Raw genomic sequence first — 16,361 nt, 5'->3', positions numbered from 1 at the left:
ATCGCACATTGCATGCATTGTTTAGCACGAGACTGGAAAGAGTTCAAATGTTAGTACAGAGCAATCATAATATATGTCAAGAACAGAAAAGTCATGTGTGGCTACTGTCAGAGCAATCAGAATATATGTCAAGAATAGAAAAGTCATGTGTGGCTACTGTCACAGTGACATGTAACAAAATACAACCAATTAGGAAAAGACATTGTAGGACATGCTTTTTGCGAACACATGTTCTGTAACAAATCTAGGCTGACTATGGCACCAAAAAGAACACATATAGTTAACATTGGCAGCTATATCATTATCAGTGCACATGGTAGATTGAATAGCGATTTAGTACACAATAGATAAGAACAACAACAAAATATGATTCTACACTTGTTTAACCCCGTCCAAAGTACCGAGCGCCTCCATCTCCCTTGCCGAGTGCCTCCATCGTCAAATCTCCATGCTTGGCAAGCAGGACTGTAGCAGGCTCCCTCTCTTTCCTCCCCAATTAGCTAGCGCCTCCATCTCCCTCTACTCCTTTTCCTTCTCCACGATCAAGGCAAACAATCAGCACGAGCTCTCCAAATGCAAGCAGCAAAATCACTACTCCTGCTTAAAGTTTTTAATAGCCGGCTATAGTTTCCGTTATAGATGGCTATAGCTGTTAGGAAGGGCAGCCGCTATGGCATTTAGCCCGTTAAATGACGGCTATAGCCCGCTAAACACCGTAACGGCAACCATACCGCTAAACATCTTAGCTGACGATTTAAAATATTGCTCGTGCTTCACCTACATAACCTCTGCTACCTGAGCGCGACGGCCGCGGAGTCGATGCCCAGGCCCTTAGCGTCTCGGCCGCGTTGGCGGCCCTCGCGGGATTGGACAGCGCGGGGAGGAGCTGCGTGAGCGCGATGAGGTCCCCAGCGCGCCGCTGGCCATGACGCAAGGTAGAAGTACATCCGCACAGCACCTCACTCCGTATCCTCGCCATGGAGCTGCCACACGCAACGCAACAGCCGCGGCGCGCGGCCCGGTGCCCCGGCGCGTCGATCGAGGAGCTCCGCGTCACGGCGCCCTACTACTTCTGGCTCGGCGCCCTCCCGTCCGAGACGCTCACTGCACGTCGCCGGCGGTTCGCGCATCGTGTGTCGTGCCAGCCCCGCGCGGGTCCGCCTTCCCGTCGCTGGCGGCGGTGCGGCTGCAGGACTTCGCCGTGCTGCTCAGCTGCCTCCACGGCCTGAGCGACGCCGCGCCGGGGCTCGCCACCCTGCACCTCGAGGGCTGCCACCTGAAACCGGTGGTGGTGGTGGTTCGCCCGTATATACGATGCCAAGCGAGGACCAGTGCCGGCTACATTGCGGCGCTGCCCGGCGGTGACAGCTCTCATCTAGGCATTGCGTCTAGCCACGATGGGTCGAGAAATTTGGGATTTCGTCATCATCGGAAGCGGGCTTCGCTATTTTGCCATCGTGAAAATGGATTTCGCCAGTTTGTCATTATCAAATCGTGTTGCACTGCTGGAATGCCTCCGTCTGCTCCTCCGCCATCGCCTCCGTCTGCTCCGTCTCCTCCCTCGACGGAACTCCATGGATTCCGCGGTGCGGCGGTGGCGGCCGCCGGCTCCCACGCCAACGCGGTGAGGCACGCGTCCTCCTCCACCAGCGAGTACCCCTTCCACGGGTACATGTCGAGGAGCAGCCTGGCCTGCGCGGCGGGGCTCCCGGCTGGACACCGGCCGGAACCCGGCGCGCCGCAGCTCGTCACCCCACCACTCCACGCGCACCTCCCCGGTCCGCTTGGGTCCGCCCGCGGCCACGATGTTCCGTATCTCCGCACCCAGGAGCTGCCGCTTCACGGCGTGGCCCTCGGCGGACTCCGCCGCCGCCGCGCCGGCGCCGTCGCCCAGCGCGTCGAACAGCGCCGAGTAGTAGTGCAGCGCCTCCATGAACCGGCCGAGGAAGTCGCCGCTGTGGCCCAGGTCCTGCTCCACGATGGTGATCAGCTTCGGGCGCAGGCTCCTGAGCAGCCGCACCGTGCCCACGTCCGATCCCGTCACGTCGTAGATGCAGTGGTGCATCCAGTGCACGACGGTGGCCTCGTCCTGCTTCTGCCGGTGGCGCGGGCTGAGGAGAGCCGCGGCGTCCGCGACGTGCCCGATCTTCCCCTCAATGGGTTGGAACTCAAACGGCAGGCCGAGCGAGGCCGCGAAGTCGGCGAGGCGGCGGCCCGTGGCCTCGAGGACGTCGAGCGAGGCGCCGAGCCCGGTGACTCGGAGCGAGCGCGGCTTGCGCGGGCGGGAGGCGAGGATGTGGAAGAAGCCCGGCCACTGCAGGCCCTGCATGATGTCGAGGTCGATCACGTGGAGGTAGTCCTCGCCGTCGAGCGCCTGCTGGATGGCCTGGTTGGCGGAGAAGTGCGAGAACTTGACGAGCGGCGACAGCGCGTTGTACGCCTGGAACGCACCCGCGACGCGGCGGCTCTGCACGGCCGCCAGCGGGCGGAGCGCGAGCGGCGAGTAGGCGCCCAGGTAGGAGCTGAGCACGCGCGCGCACAGCGCGTCCCCGAAGTAGGCCGCCACGCGCTCCGGGGAGGACCCGAACGGCGACGCCAGCTCGGCGATCTCGGGCAGCAGCTGCTGCCGCTTCCCTCGCGCCGGGCGCCCCTCCCCGTCCTCCTCCTCGTCGGGGGACGTCGGCGCCCGCTTGGCCTTCATCGCTGCCGCTGCCGGCGCGTCGGTGGCAGGGGCGTGGGCGCGGACCCCTCGGCCGGCGCGACCAACGGCGCGGGGGCAGGCAACGGCGGACAGCATGAGCGTGGGGCCGCTCGGCCATTTCGGCCAACGGCATGGGGTCAGGGCTCAAGCGGGAGCAGGGGCGCCGAGGGCGGCAAGGAGGAGGAGCCCATGGAGTTCCGTCGAGGGAGGAGACGGAGGCGATGGCGGAGGAGCAGACGGAGGCATTCCAGCGGTGTGACACGGTTTGATAAATGGCAAACCAGCGAAACCCATTTCCGTGATGGTAAAAGAGCGAAGCCCGTTTCCGATGATGGCGAAATCCCAAATTTCTCCGATGGGTCCAAGGCGACATGGAGCTCCATGTGCTTTCGCGGTCCGCAAGTAGGTGGTCGGGGCCGGCGGCGGGGCTTCTCCGGCCGGCAAGTAGGGGGGGCGGGGATTGGCCGCGCGAGAGAGGGGAAGAGAGCCGGGGGCATCAGCAGTCATTTGGCCGATGCCCCACGTCAGCAAAAATGATAAGTATATATCGTTTTTTTCTCTATGGTTAAAATATAGCGCTCAATCTAAAGATATTATTTAGGGAAATTTGGATCTGTACCATTAAAATATCTCAAAATTAGATGTATACCATCGTCATTTCACTTACATATAGGGCTCACATGAGTCAATGACATGTGGATCATGATGGTATATATCTAATTTTAGGATCTTTAATGATATAAATCTAATTTTTTCTACTATTTAAGGTGCACTTTGTAATAAATCATGATGGTATATATTTAATTTTGTGATCTTTAATAGTATAGATCTAATTTTTACTACTATTTAAGGTGCACTTTGTAATAATATAATGGTAAAAAATTAAATACCCCTTGCGCGCGCTAGGGTTCGGCCCCCTCTCCCTCTCTCTCTCTCTCTCTCGCGGCCAGCGACGGCCGGCCGCCGCGCCGCCCTATACCCTGCCCTGCCCTGCACCTTCTAAGGCCTGACACCAGGTACGTGCATCATCACCCTCATCCCTTCCCTCCCCCTCGTTTGACATGTTAAACCTTATATCTGATCTAAAAATTCTTGCGGTGGGAGAGGGGAACGCCGAAATCCAGTTTTGTGCTCACCTCTTGTGGTATGAGGGTGTAGTGGTGTTTTTCCTTGGTACATCTAGCCGATTACATGCGCGGATGCGCCCATCTAATTGGAACTTTACTTCAGCGGGTCGACTTCTTTCAACAAGATAATTTGATTGGGTGGTTCAATATTTCTGTTATAATTCTAAAAGATATTGATCTTCAAGCATACAGTGTTTCTTTATAAACCCCCTTCAAGATCTAGTACGATTTAACAGCAACACATGGAATTCTGAAAAAAATTATCACCAACAACTTATCTAAAAGTATGACATGGAATATTGTGCAGTTTCAGATTAGTTCCATACTGTTCCTTTTTTTTTTAATTATGATGAAGAGCTTGACTGCTTCTTTGGTGTGCTTTTTATATGCCTTGTCTAGACTAAGTTGTAGAACAGAACATGTTACATATATACCTTTGGAAGGTGAAGCTAGGTTTGACTAGTGACTACCTTAACCTGCACCCCCCCCCCCCAAAAAAATATGAGGCTTAAGTGAGCTCTTTTCTTTCAGTTGTATTTGTGGTAACAGCCTTTGCTCCAAAATGATACCATAAATGTGTGTTTGGGGAACATACTTGGCACTTGAAATACAGTTGGACACAACCTAAGGAATAGGCTTATACATCAGGTGTGACATTGCACTGTCCTTGTCATGTCAGCACTCTATGCTATAGCTGATAGTTGAGCTAACAGTGGTAGAACTTGATGTCACACACACGGTTTTTGCAAACTACATGAGACATGTACAGTAACAACTAGCTAATATTTATGAACAATCAATCTATCTACTTGTTGGCCATGCGCAATTTAGATGCAAGCTCTGCTACTGCTTGTGCTTTTTGGCTACCTTGGTGTTTCAGCCAACCAAGGATCAGCAACCCTGACATAATGCCATTATTCGTGTTCCTGATTAGTTGCTCGATTATAGTTTTATGTTGTTGCTTCACTGCTTATGACCCCCACATTTTGCCCGTTTGTTTTTATTTCTAAAGGAAAGTTCTACTTCAGTCTTGAAAAATATGCGGAAAGCTAAGAGGGGCGGTGGTGACCTCCCCCAAGAAGCTTTCATAAGAATAGTAGAGCCTTCAAGAATGATTGGATATCAGGTCTGCTAGATCTTTTCCTTTTTTCTGCTACACCGCCATCGTTTTCACAGTTTATATGATTATTCGCAGCTGCATTATCTTTTATTTTCTTCAACTAGGTGAACTCCTTCGGGACTCTAAGCAAGATGTTTGGACTGGGCTTAGTGATGGGCTTAAATCATATTTGTCTAAAAGTGTCGCTTTTATTATTTTGTTCAATGATGATTATATACGCTTAGTCTTCTCAGTTTTCTAACAAGTATATATTGAAATGCCACCAGTTATAAATGATTTAACTTGCGATCTTCTGTAGGAGACAAAATTTTATTTTCATGCTCAGGCATAGCTATGGAACACCATTTTCTTACAAAGTTTTTGACTACTGCAACTCTGGTTAGAGCTCTTAATGCAACGACCAAACACCATGATGACTTAAAGGTTGGTTCTGACAGTTATCCTTTTACTAATCTGTTTACTTCTGATCATTGTGTACTCATCATTTCTTGCTTTCATTTTTTAGATTCAAGTGTGCCTTGATGGCACCAAACTTTATGATGGTTATATGGCTGAATATGATTTGGATAATGACTTTTCTGTTGTCGAAGTCTATAATGTCCGCGATGTTCAGGTTGGACCTTTCCAAAGTGCACTGGAAAGTCTACCCCATGGTGAGGTATTAGCTTTAGGGCGTGACACCTCTGGCAAAATAATGGTTGAGACTGTTGAGTTGAATGACGATTCAAGGGTATCTGAGGATCATAGAGATCTTTATTGTAAAATCTCAAAGGTACACTTGCATGATGATATGAGCATTTCATTCTATTTCTGTTATGCATGGAGGCAACAGAAATGATTTCTTGTTTATATTTAACTCATGTTCTGAACAACTTCATTTTGTTCTAATGTAACCCGTTTTGCTTGTTTTATTTATCAGCTTTGGGAAGGTGGGCCACTTCTTTCTATCCATGGGGATATGGTTGGCATGAACCTTTTTTTTACCAATAGAAGAGCCATTTTTCTACCATGGGGCACAACTCTCAAGCACTACTTGACATTTGTGCAAAAGAAGACTGGTCTTGCACAATAAAAAAATGAAGGTTCACAGGTATGTCTATTAAATGCATGCCATTTACTAGTTCACCTACTCTATAGTCTATTCTACCTTAGCTGTTCTCCTAAAAGAGCTTATAAGGTAAACCCTTTTGCGTGCCAAACAACATATGTATGCAATAATCTAGATCATTTGCTGCTATTTCTTAGCCTATGCCTATTTGCCATCTGTGCTTTGCAGTCCTCTCAGTGTTTACCAATCAAAATATTTACTAACCTCTGGCTTGTATCACTGATTCACAGTTGTCCTGTACTATGTTTGTCTTATTTCCTGTGCCAATGTTGAAAACTGTATGTTAATCTTGTTGGAATGTGCATTATGATCATGTTTTCATGAAACATTCGTGTGCAGGACTCTCCTCATTTCTGTCTTGTTCCTTGCTTATGATTCTACCCACATAGTTTTTGGCACCATTTTTCGTATAAATGCACTGGTTTGATCCATTTTACTTTTTGATTAGTAGTCAACAAGTCATTTTTATGTTCTGCAGGCCTGAAGCATCCATAGGTGAGAAATCTAACAGCCATCCAGAAGGTGAGCACACAGGCACTCCTCAAAACTGCTTGACATCGTATTATTATGCAAATTGTTTAGAACTGTGCAAGTTTAGCGTTTACATTCGCACATCAACTAGTTCGGCCCTTTCACTTGTCCTCTCATATTGTTGGATCTTATTTGTTTAACATATCTACACTATGGGTATGTTCATGCATGTTGACTTCTAATGCTAATTGTTGCTCAGGCTGTTATCATGATATAACTAATGTTACATGCTATTGTTATGCGCAGAGTTTATGTGAATTTACTTTCTGTGTATAGTATTAGTATATGTCAGTACTGATCACTTGACCTTGTTGCACCAGTACATGGAGATTTTCTCAACCAGGAACGTTTAGGTCTAGACTCCATGGGTTACCCTACGTTACCATCCTCCATGTTAGGAGGTGAGTCAGTGCTTCTAAAATTTGCTGAGCTTTTACAGCTCTCATGTACCACTTACAACTTATTCTACAATGTATTTGTCCAGCTGGCATGATCTTGGTTAATTCTTTTGAAGACCCTTTTGGCGACATACATGGTGAAGGTGTCTGGAGAAAATTCAGCAGAAGAGCTTCTATCCTAAATCGCAATGTTGTCGCACTGGCTTCATTCAATGGTGAATTTACAACAATGTGACATATACTATTTCATCTCTGTTTTGATTACAACTAGCTGGTAACCAGAATCATGGCATGCAGGAGAAAAAAGGTTTTTTGCATGCACAGGTTTTTTATTCAACGGAATGGATCTAATATGATTTTGACATCAGCGAGCTTGGTTAGAGATTCTGGCGATGAGAACAAGATTGATGAAAACTTGAGGGTTGGTGTTCATTGTTTTGTGTCTGATGTTCTTCTAAAATGCTGTTTAAGTCTGATCACTGTATTATTTGCAGATTAAAGTGTTGCTTAACAATCAATGCAAAGAAGGGAAGTTAGAGCATTGCAATCTACATTACAACATTGCTCTAGTCAGTGTCAAGTACCGTGATCTTCGTTCATTAAATATGAGCTTTGATTGCGAGTCAAGTTCTAGAGTAGTGACTGTAGGGCGTTGCTTCAATTCAGGCACGTTAATGGCCACTAGTGGTTGTCTAGTTCTTTGGACTGGCACACTTGACTGTGAGTTCCTCACACGTTCCACATGTAAAATCACTAAGGTAATAACTCTGTTTTTTTTCTATTAAGTGTAATTTGACTGTCTAAAAGAGAGCTTTGACTGTAAATTCCCGTAATTATTTTGCTTACAATTCAAATATAGTCATGGTAAATTGAATATGAATCTAACAGTATCATTTGATGAAACCTAGATAATATTGGATTAATCAATTGTCAAAGATTGAAATTGGACAGACTCTGCTGTGTGTTTTTGAACAAAGTATATAGTTGCATTGGAATGAATTAGCTAGCAATGTTTTGAATAGAAATCACAACTTACTTATGTTAACTTGCTAGGCTGGGATTGGAGGCCCTGTTGTTAATCTTGATGGCAATGTTATTGGGAATCGGAACTCCTTTCCTGTTATGGGAAGAGATCTGCGAGATTCTAGCATCGTTTTAGACAAAAAGGTGTTAGCATTGTTTATGACAGTATTCTAGCATTGTTCTTTTTTGGAGCATTTTAAGAAGCTTGCTGAAGCATAATCTGACAGTGAATCTGGTGGTGATATTGGCAATGACTCTGGTGCGTGTTTCTGGAAAATGCCAAGAGATGTCAAAAATAAGGTTAACAGGTTGATATTCTGATCCATGTTGCTATTTATTAGGGTGAAGTTAAGTTTTGGATTAAAAAACTATTTCATTGAAATGAACTGCAGGTGGCCTGTGCCCAAGCCACACTGGTGCCATCCTGAAGATATTGAATCTGATGATGATGATGACGATGATAAGTTAGCTTTTGATCATATTGGCCAGCTTCAATACAGTTACATTTTGGGACGGAAATTCAAGCTCCTTGGTCTCACACTCCCCATATCGGTTCCGATTATTGAAGCTAAATCCACTAATGGTTAGTAAATTTGTCTTCATGAACCTTTTGCCAACAATCCTGTTGACTGTTGTGCTTACTGGTCTCTCCCTGATCCAGTATTGCAGCTATCATATTCATCTGCGTATGTTAGTTGACTCCGTCCAGCAAATTTTCCAGCATTTTTCATATGCAGTGCTTTACCCCCATTTATTTTTTATATGCAGTCATTTCATAGTTTAGGACCTAAAGCTATGTCCACATATTTGGATAGTAACCAGGCGTACCTCCAAATCCCTGCATTTAGTTGACCTCTTGCTATGCTTGGATTGATTCCATTCTTTGTTTTGACAGGATTGACTTTCCTGTAGGGATTGAGGTGATTTGATGGTACGCGGTGTAATCCGTGGGGATCATGTCCATTGTGCCTTAGCTTACATGAAACTTGGAAGTTAGCTTAAGTCATTATTATTTGGAATCATTATATGGACACAGAACATGCTAGCCTCTTGTGGGTAAACTATTACTGGAAATTCTGTGGACAGACACCAACACACAAGGTCGACCTCCTCTCCCTTATTTTATCTTTATTCTACTAATAGTTAGAGTGCACTGTTCATAATAAGCATGTAAATGTATGTTGAATAAAAAATTAATTAGCAAGATTGCATTAATCTCATTTAGGCTAGGTTCTCCATGCATCTAGAAAGTAAAGAACTGTAGCCTTAGCCTTCCAGGCTCACCATTTCCACTTCTTGCGAATAGGATACACCATGTTTGATTGCAGTAGCATTATGTTTGTCATAGATGTTTCACTAGATTTGTTCAATTTTGTTTGCATCAGCTTTGTATTTGGTAGAAAAGTATTCGTGAGTACCAATGTATCATCCCTTAGTCTGACCATGGCAGTATTATTATGCACATAATAGCTATTGCCTATGCAGCACAAACAGGTAAACAAGGATGGTTACTGCAAGAAGAGTATATTTTCCTTTTGTCTATCAGATGCAGCCATTTGCTTTCTACTTGGTTCGTTCAGAGCCTGTGTCAAATAGCTAGATTTATTTTTAAAATTTCATAGGTGCAAACTGTGTAATCTACTCTTTTGATTATTCATGAACATACTTTAGTACTTTGCATGTTTATTTGAATTGATATTCCAGGCTATTGACTGAGATGTTTGTTAGTTGTAATATATGATTTGACACAATCTAACAGGCTGCAGATGCAACACAGTCAATGTCCCTGCTACAAGGAACTAAACTGATCGTCTTGTAAAATAGAGACTTCTCTATTAAGACATTGTAGTGCATTCGTTTCAACATTCCAAACATTTTGTATGTCCATGTTCTATGGCTTTTTGGTTATGATAGGATGCGCAACGCACGCAAAATGTTCTAGTATAAGAAAAAGGGGGTGCCTATATAACTTGTGGAAGATATAACTTGTGGAAGATAGTTAAACAATATAACTTTAAAGCCCATTTAGGCTCTAATTAGAAACAATATTGTACAAGGTTAGATTCAACATTTTCAAAAATAACATTTAAAAATAGCATATTCAACATTTAAAGACATACAAATCAACATTTTGAAAAATACTAACATCAACATTTTTCACAACCTGTTTCAACATTTAAAAAAATGGATTCAACATTTTCAAAAATCTAGATCAACATTTTTTGAAATAGATTTTTCCTTTCTTCTTCATCCATCTTCTTCTAGGCGACGGCCCGGCTGTCTTCTTCTACGGTGACGGCGTTGGCACGCGCTGGGCGGATGAAGTGGTGGCGCGCCCGCAGGATACGGGGAGAAGCCACGGATACATGTGTTAGATATATATAGCTGTGTATACTTTTCTCATATTTTCCCTCTAGTTGAAGAGGTTCCCTACATATTGTACATATGTACATCTTGCCGTTTGGGATGTGGAATAGATTGAGTTGGCTATTATATATCATGGTAACAGAGCCTAGGTTTAGGGTTAGGCACCATCCCGCCGGCGCCGGCATGCCTCTGGCGAGCCGCTGGTAAGCCGCCACCACCGGCTGGCGAAGCCCTCTCCATTCCTTCCCTCCCTCCCTCCCTTGCTGCTGCCACGCGGCCGCTCGAGCCCTTGAGCCCTCGCTCGGCCGTCCTCGCGGGCCAGCGCGGCCTCTCGCGCCGCGCCCTCACGGCCACCCACCGCCGCTCTCGTGGCCTCCCGCCGCTGCCACCCGCGTGGCTCCCTCGACCTTCGCCGGTGTGCCCTTAGCTGGCCCACCCGAGCGGGTGCTCTGCTTCGAGGCAGGGTGCCCTGCTTCGCAGCCCACTCTGCGCCGTGCGCCTCTTCTGCCCCGTGCGCCTCCTCTGTTGAGCAGAGGCTTCTCTTGTTTCCAAAATGAAAATAGAGCGAGCTGACTGCTTCCATGGCGTCCCTCAGAAGGCTGTGCGCCATTCCTGTTCCTCACTGCCCTATCATCTTTAATGGCACAAATTGGGGAGATGCACATGGGCGGGCAGCAATTGTGGGGCTATCCCCAACTCTTCCCACCCCACACACCTATGCACATGATGCAAATGAAGCGGCCAAGAAGCCTCTCCTTGAGACCTTTGAGTCTCAAATGGAGGCTTACTAGTCAGCTCTTGATCCTCAAGTGAGCTGTCTGTGTGAGGAGGCCTATTCCAAGGCTATCCGGCTCGCAAGCAGGGAGGTTGACATCTCTCTGTCCCTCCGTGGTCTCTCCACCTCTCAGTCGATGTGGGCTCACCTTCGCCGCAGTTACGAGATTCGTAACGAGGCGTTGTATCTCGCGGTGGTAGAGGAAGCCCAGTCACTCCGTCAGCACGACTCTACCGTGGAGGAGTTTCACCATCAGATGTCTGACGTCTGGCATCGTCTGAACATCTTGGGTGCGGAGTATTGCCCTGGTGGCACTTGTAGGTGCTGTGATCGTCACCGGAGCCATCGAGACACTCTACGCCTTCACGAGTTCTTCTCCCGCCTCCGTCCTGAGTTCGAGGTTGTCAGGTCCCAGCTCCTGACCTGTTGACCTCGCCCAACTCTCGATGATGCGATGCCGGAGCTATGTGCTGAGGAGACTCGTCTTCGAGCGGGGGTGGGGCATGAGTGGGACTCCGCAGCCCTCTGTTTTGACTGTCTGAGCTCCCCTTCTATCCACTGCTACTTCACAGCTGATCCGCCACTACCCAGCGGGCCTCAGTGTGGCTACTGTGGCAAGTATCGCCATGCCGAGGATGTCTGTCGGAAGAAGCAGCACGACAAGAAGTCTCGTCGTGGGGAGTCCAGTGCTGCTCGCTCAGTTGCTACCTTGGAGCAGGAGGTTCTCACGTTGTTCCGCGCCTCAATGATGTTGCTTCCTCACCCTCTAGCACTACTGCTCGAGCTTCTGGTACTCCGCCACCACCACCACCTTCCTCAGGTATATCCTCCAAGTGGTTCCTTGATTCTGGTGCATCCTTCCATATGACTCAAGATTCTAGTCACTTGTCATCCCTATCTATTGTTGATCCACTTCCTATTGTTCAGACAACTGATAGCACTTCTCTTCTTGTTGTTGGTCGTGGTGTTCTCTCTACATCTTCCTTTCATGTTCCCACTGTCTCTCATGTCCCTCAGCTCGCTATGCAATTAATGTCTGCTGGTCAAATCACTGATCATGGTTGTGATATCTTTCTTGAGTCTGACTCTTTCTGTGTTCAGGATCTTCAAACTGGGCTTCTGTTGGGGATTGGGCCTAGGCGTCATGACTCTCAGCGCCTATGGGAGCTTCACTGGTTGCATCTTCCTTCGTCCACTCTAGCCAGTCAGTCATCCAGTCCTACTTCTGCTTCAGCTGCTTCCACTACACCTACTTTTGCTCAGTGGCATCGTCGTCTCGGCCATCTCTTCGGCTCACAAGTTTCCACCCTTGTTGGTAGTGGTGTTTTATGTCCTGTTTCTGGTGACGCTGCTCTTCATTGTACGGGTTGCAAGCTTGGCAAACAGCTGCAACTCCCCTATCCCTCTAGTGATTCTATGTCGCAGCGTCCTTTTGATCTCATTCACTCTGATGTATGGGGGCGTGCACCCTTTGTTTCAAAAGGAGGTCACTCTTATTATGTCATATTTATTGATGATTATTCGAGGTTTACTTGGATCTATCTTATGTCTTCTTGTGGTCAGTTTCCGTCTATCTACCAGCAGTTTGCTACTATGATCCGCACTCAATTTGATTCACCCATTCGTGTTTTTCGTGCTGATTCTGCTGGAGAGTACATCTCTGATGCGCATCGTCGCTTTCTTGCTGATCAGGGTACCCTTGCTCGATTCTCTTGCCCAAGTGCTCATGCTCAGAATGGTGTGGCTGAGCGTAAGCATCGCCACATTCTTGAGACCTATCATGCTCTATTACTCTCTTCACAGCTTCCACCTCACTTCTGGGCTGAGGCTGTCTCCACGGTTGTTTTTCTTATCAACAGGCAGCCCTCAACTGTTCTTCAGGGGTGTATTACTTATGAGCGCCTGTTTGGTCATCCTCCTCGATACAATCACCTTCATTGTTTTGGGTGTGTCTGCTATGTTCTTCTTCCTCTTCGTGAGCGCACCAAGCTGACTGCTCATTCAATTGAGTGTGTTTTCCTTGGGTATAGTACCGAGCATAAGGGTTATCGCTACTATAATCCTGTTCCTCGTCGGATGAGGATCTCTCGAGATGTCACCTTTGATGAGTCCCGTCCTTACTACCCTCGCTCCTCCTCTGTTTCACCCTCTCCTGATGTTGAGTCTATCTCTTTCTTGACCCTTCCTGACATGCATCTTCCGCTGCCTCACTCAATCTCTTCCCCACCTATCTCCACTACACACTCTTCCTCCCCTCCACCTACATTGGAGGATCCACATCACGAGCTACCTTCTCGTGCCTTCACTCATGTTTATAGTCGCAGCCCACGACCTCCTCCTTCCTCTCCACCAGCTTCCTCTCCATCGCTTCTTGGACCTCCTCTTGAGTCGTCCTCTTGGTATGCTCTTCGTGACTGTAATACTATCCATCCTCCGGATCACTATGGCTTCACTGCTGCGCTTGTTGAGCCAGCCACTTACTGAGAGGCTGCTGTCCACCCCGACTGGCAGCGCGGCATGTTTGAGGAGATTGCCGCCTTGGAGCGCACTAGTACAAGGGACTTTGTCCCTTTGCCACCTCAGGTGACTCCTATTACTTGCAAGTGGGTCCATAAGATCAAGACTCGCTCTGACGGCTCCCTTGTGCGCTACAAGGCTCGTCTTGTAGTCGTGGTTTTCAGCAGGAGCACGGTTGTGATTATGATGAGACTTTTGCTCCCGTTGCTTACATGACCACAGTTCGGATTCTTCTCGCTGTTGCTTCCATCCGACAGTGGTCCATCTCCCAGCTTGATGTCAAGAGTGCATTTCTCAATGGTGAGCTATGTGAGGAGGTTTACATGCAGCCACCTCCAGGATACTCTGTTCCTGATGGCATGGTTTGCCGTCTGCGTCGCTCTCTATACGGCCTCAAGCAGGCTCCTCGGGCCTGGTTTGAGCTCTTCTCCTCTGTTGTCACTGATGCTGGTTTTAAGCCTAGCGATCATGACCCTGCTCTCTTTGTCCATTCTTCCCCTCGTGGTCGCACGCTTCTTCTCCTCTATGTTGATGATATGATCATTACTGGTGATGATTCTCAGTTCATTGACTTTGTGAAGCAGCGTCTTAGTGACAAATTCTTGATGTCTGATCTCAGTCCTCTTCGCTACTTCCTTGGTCTCGAGGTTTCTTCTACGCCTTGTGGCATCTATCTTTCCCAGGAGAAGTACATTCAGGATCTTCCCTCTCATGCTGCTCTCACCGATCAGCGCACTGTTGATACACCTATGGAGCTCGGTGTTCACCTGCGGCCTACTGATGGTGCTCCCCTTGATGATCCCACTTGCTATCGTCACCTTGTTGGGAGCCTTGTTTACCTTGGGATTACTCGTCCTGATATTTCCCATGTTGTTCATATTCTAAGACAGTTCGTTTCTGTTCCCACACAAATCCACTATGCTCACCTTCTTCGTGTTCTCCGCTACCTCCATGGTACCATCTCCCGTTGCTTGTTCCTTCCTCGCTCCAGCTCCCTTCAGCTTCAGGCGTATTCTGATGCGACCTGGGCTAGTGATCACTCTGATCGTCGCTCTCTTTCAGCTTATTGTGTTTTCCTTGGGTCCTCCTTGATTTCCTGGAAAGCCACGAAGCAGATTGCAATTTATCGTTCGAGTGTTGAGGCTGAGTTGTGGGCTATGGCAGCTGTGCCAGCTGAGGTCACCTGGCTCCTTGAGAATTTTGGTGTGATGTCTTTTGCACCGACTCCTCTTTCCTCTTATAGTACTAGCGCACTCAATATTGCTGGGGATACTGTGAAGCATGAGCTCACCAAGCACATCGGTGTCGATGCTTCTTACATGAGATCGCTCGTGCATGATCAGATTGTGGCTCTTCATTATGTGCCTTCCGAGTTTCAATTGGCGGACTTCTTCACCAAGGCACAGACTAGGGCTCAACACATCTATTTTCTCTCCAAACTCAGTGTTGTGGATCCCCAATGAGTTTGAGGGGGGGGGGCGTGTTAGATATATATAGCTGTGTATACTTTTCTAATATTTTCCTTCTAGTTGGAGGGGTTCCTGCATATTGTACACATGTACATCTTGCCCTTTGGGCTGTGGAATAGATTGGGTTGGCTATTTTCTATCAATGGGAACACCGGCCGGCCGCGGGAGTAGCGGCACAGGTAGGGGAGGACTGGTGGTGGTGTGGTGGAACGGTGGGGCAGCCGCGGCTGCCGCGCTCGGTGGCAGCAAGAGCCTGTGTTGGGGCGGCGGCATGGGCACGGAGGAAGGTGCAGGTTAGAGAGGGTGAGGGTAGATGTTCAAATGGTACCATCTCCCGTCGCTTGTTCAAATGGAAGTAGATGTTTGCACGACTCAAATACTGAAAGATTCGACACATTCCTATCTTTTGCAAGATAGATAGGATTAGGATGGCAAGCGCTACGCCCGGCTGTTTTGAGAAAGGCTTAATATATTTATCATGATGCTTAAGGCTTAATATATTTATCATGATGCTTGCACATGCAAATAGTTAAAAAAATAAAAATGCACCAGACCCGTAGTATTTTCATTTGAGATTACAGTCAGGTTGCAAGTACTGACATCCACTGGTATTATTCATAATCAGGGAGTCATCATTACAAAAAAAAAACTGGAGTGCAAAAAGGATGACCCATTCGCTAAAAACTAAAATACATCTTTATTTAACTGAAGATTGATTGTTCATTTCAAGAGAAATTGGATCATCACTGCAATCTGCATATGGTAGGTAGCAATAACAACAACAAATTTACTAAGAAATGGATCATACATGGAGAACATATATTGTAGTGTTCAGATTTTGCAGGTGCACCCATCACCAGAGAACTATTTTCAATGGATATTCATTAAAAAAACTGCTATATCACTTACAGTGCAAGAAGACCACAAATGCAATTTATGTGTCCTTAACTAAAAATAGGACCATACTATAGGCATTAGGCAACATAAATTCTTATCAGAAAACTGAGAGTTAAGCACGAAGGCCCACACACTATGAGACCTACCTTAAATAATCCACTAATGGCCTCATAGAAAACTCTTGCTGAAATATGTCGCTGTCTGAATAACATACATACTGATGATCTATTGAATTGCAAGGACAAAATGACCACATATGAGATATGCCACACTACATTGGTTTCGGCATAGCAATTATATTGGTGTTGGGAAGCTTAAAGCTAGCATG

At 47.1% G+C, this 16,361-nt stretch overlaps 1 long non-coding RNA gene and 2 pseudogenes across 1 annotated transcript; 2 read left to right on the top strand and 1 right to left on the bottom strand.

Annotated features, from left to right (window-relative positions):
* Nucleotides 1-1,425: 1,425 nt before the first annotated feature.
* Nucleotides 1,426-2,797, bottom strand: LOC120662602 (annotated as a pseudogene).
* Nucleotides 2,798-5,230: 2,433 nt separating this feature from the next.
* On the top strand, nt 5,231-8,596 carry LOC120662601 (annotated as a pseudogene).
* A 207-nt stretch (nt 8,597-8,803) lies between these two features.
* On the top strand, nt 8,804-9,711 carry LOC120660424. Its single transcript, XR_005669595.1, has 2 exons — nt 8,804-9,109; nt 9,494-9,711. It is a non-coding gene; the product is annotated as an uncharacterized LOC120660424 (long non-coding RNA).
* Nucleotides 9,712-16,361: the final 6,650 nt, after the last annotated feature.

This window comes from Panicum virgatum, chromosome 2N, assembly GCF_016808335.1.
Source record: "Panicum virgatum strain AP13 chromosome 2N, P.virgatum_v5, whole genome shotgun sequence".
NCBI lineage: Eukaryota > Viridiplantae > Streptophyta > Magnoliopsida > Poales > Poaceae > Panicum > Panicum virgatum.
Note: the sequence above shows the minus strand (reverse complement) of the source record. Positions and strands in the feature narration are given on the sequence as shown.